At 47.2% G+C, this 3,262-nt stretch overlaps 1 long non-coding RNA gene across 2 annotated transcripts; it reads left to right on the plus strand.

Annotated features, from left to right (window-relative positions):
- Positions 1–207: 207 nt before the first annotated feature.
- On the plus strand, positions 208–814 carry LOC133890717 (uncharacterized). Of its 2 annotated transcripts, XR_009904094.1 has the most exons (4): positions 208–256; positions 324–383; positions 450–565; positions 639–814. It is a non-coding gene; the product is annotated as an uncharacterized LOC133890717 (long non-coding RNA). The 2 variants fall into 2 exon arrangements; XR_009904092.1 differs by having other exon boundaries at positions 236–383.
- Positions 815–3,262: the final 2,448 nt, after the last annotated feature.

Consider the following 3,262-nt stretch of genomic DNA (forward strand, 5'->3'; position numbering starts at 1 on the left):
GCCATGGACCGCGTCCGGCAAGGGCATCACCTAAGTGCGTCGGATGTTGCGAGCTTCATTAGACGGGTTTTCGACAAGACGACGCGCGCCCTGAAACTCACCTCCTGCCGATCTACCACAGATGTAGCAGGGCCGCCTCCCAGGACGAGTGGTGCACACGCCGAGTCGTCTCGGCCGTCAAACGTGCACCGCCGATCTTCAGTATCGGCACCCACACGACCCCTTCTATCACGTCTTGGAGGGTCCGAGCAACATGGTACGAATTATACTTTTGAAAATTATTGATCAATATCCTTTACTTATTGTTATTAAACATTCATTAGGTCCGTCTGCACAAGTCCCGACGCAGCCTCGCAGATTGAGCCCTGTACGTCCACAGTCAGGTACTCCGGGAACCCTTCTTCCTAATTTCTAGTACTTTCAGCAAAATAAGTTACAACTTTGCTCAGATTACTTCGGTGATGAGGCCGGTCCGTCTTCGGCGGCCCCACACCCTACCCCCCCCCCGCAACGTACTACGGCACGTCAGCGTGGCCTTCTTCTGCTGCACCGTCGTACCACGCAGGTATAATTATACATTTTTTACTACTACTTTCAATACCATATTGTTCGTATCTCACGTGATTATTTGTTCACAGGCCCCTCCAGCCAGTACACATGGACGCCTGCCGAGCCTTCACAGTCCTCCTACCCTAGTCAGGAGGATGAGACTGGCCCCGACACCGCATACGACATCGTCCGTGACTTCTTCAGGGGCACACCTGACTACGACGTCCTTCAGCGGTCCCAGGTTTCCAGTGCACCGCTTCGGACCCAGCCCACGCATGACGAGCCCTCGATACCGGTGGTCCCTACTAGGCCTAGCAGACACGTCGGCCCACCTGACCCCCTCACCTACTCCAGGGGTCACGTGAGGGTTAACCAGCGGCATCGGGACCACGATGGGGCGCACGGACGACGGCAACGAGGGAGGCATGAGTAGCATTTTACATTTTTTGTAACTAACATATGCGTATTCGCTTCGTGATATGCTCATATGTATTAAGACACGTTCACTTTGTATGGTCGACTTACCATTTCGTAAATACATTTCATATTCAGACACGTTCAATGAACAAGTGACCACACCACTAAACTTTAACCATGACTTGACAACACATGCCTCCTGCCGCAGGCTTTAAACAAGATGTGACAACACTACCCAGCTTTTTCAAATCAGTAAATGACAACACGGGTACCAATAAACGTGGAATCTCTGACCATGGGCAATGACAAAACTGTCCTATTCTTCAATATAGAATCCGATGCTCCTCCCGCCAGCTATGCCCATGCCCTAATTCCTTTCTTTAAGAGCGAATCCAATGCTCCTGCCTCCCCCAACTATAAGTAGCCAAACCTCCTTACGGAGAAGCATCGCTCATTTCTCAAATATCTCAAGTGCAATGTCTTCCTCAGCTCCATCAAGCCCACCAAAGAAACATTGGGGGACTACCATACCTGAAGGTCTCGAACCACCAATGTGCTTCTGTGGTGACCTTTGTAAGTTCCGCGAGTCGCAGGACATCTCATACACCTATGGACTACGCTTCTTCATGTGTGCCAACTACGAGTATGACAAGCCTCGCAATGCAACAACTGGTTATCGACCGGTACGGTAACAGATGTTCGCCTCATCTCTTCCGATTACGCACCCTCTTTTACTAACCGCTCATCTTGTTCCATTTGTTCAGTCCCCTCCACCGCTCTGTGATTTTATTCAGTGGCTCGACAATGAGCAAAATGACTCACAGAAGCTGTGGGTCGACATGAACATGAGGTGGATAAGGGAAGCGTACGCACGTCGGGAGTACGAGCAACAGCAAGAGGAACTTCGTCTCAAGCGGGAGGAAGAAGAGCGCATGAGGAAGGCGGCGCACGACCGTACCGTGGCTCAGGCTCGAGAGGCTGAGAGGGAAAGGAAGCGGGAGAGAGCCCGCCGTGCTAAGGCGGCAGGTCCCGATGCCCTCCGAAAGGGAAAGTATCCTAGATGCACGCAGTAGAGAGTACCTAATGTAACCCGACATACTGTCCTTCCCTAAGGCATGTTATGATTAGGATCGGCGCACTAATAAGGTCTTAGTGCGAACCGTACATGCCACCTTTGTTTCCTCATCGTGTCGTCGCGGTTACAGTGTATTGTAATGTTTTCACCATGTGTTCAATACTATGTTTGTCCTCGTTCGCACCCCATACCCACGTAAAATGCTGCAACTACTAATTACTGATTTTTTCCTCCCGTTATTACATAACCTACTCCAAATTCAATTTCTTAATTTCCTTACACCCTTTCTTTTTTTTCCTTCAATTAAAAAATAATACATTTTTATAGGATAAAATGGAAAAAAATTAATTTTACATGAAAAAAGCCCCTAACCGCCCTCTCAGAGGGCGGCTAGGGCCTAACCGCCCCCTGAGAGGGTGGTTACCCCCTCTTGCCGCCCTCTGAGGGGGCGGTTAGGCCTACCGCCCTCTCAGGGGGCGGTTAGCACCCGTACCCGCCTTCTGAGAGGGCTGCAGCCCTCTGAGAGGGCGGTGGGCGCCTACTTTTGCAAATGTTTTCGCCGGGAATCTATTTATTTAAATTTAAACTCAAAAAAATATAAAAATAAAAAAAACTCAGTCAGTGAGATGGCGGAGTTGGGCTTTTAGTGGGCTGAGATGGCAACACTTGGTTTTTGCCGTTTCCTGGTCACATGATTGCCAATTCTAATGCTAGGTGCTTATGCCTATATACTTAAGGAAAATTAGTGTTAAATACCTATATAAAATTTATAATTTTTAATAGAAACAAAAGCTACATATGTTTAAACATGATTAACTATCTTATTAGTATTAATATAAGTGGTAGTGCTTAATAAGTATATTATCCTCCACCTAATCGCATGTGCCAATACAGAAAAAAACGGTTTTTTATAAGCATCCATTGTACATGCTCTGAGTATGACCATCCCTAAAAAAAATGTATGAGTACGACCAGCTAAAAAAAAAATTGTTTGTCAATGTATGAGGTCATCATGAATCATGTCAATGCAGTGGCATGCAGTGTTTTGGTATGGCAATTGAACTCTACGGCTTCAGACAATCGGATTGTTATACGAGTTTTAAAAGGCCACCAGATTTTATCCAACATTGTCCCATTACTCCTGCCAGAACATACAACACATATCTTGCCAGTACATGGGTAACACTTTGTGGTTTATGTAGCATCAGAGTAAAAACTGTT

This window comes from Phragmites australis, chromosome 1 (assembly GCF_958298935.1).
Source record: "Phragmites australis chromosome 1, lpPhrAust1.1, whole genome shotgun sequence".
Lineage (NCBI taxonomy): Eukaryota > Viridiplantae > Streptophyta > Magnoliopsida > Poales > Poaceae > Phragmites > Phragmites australis.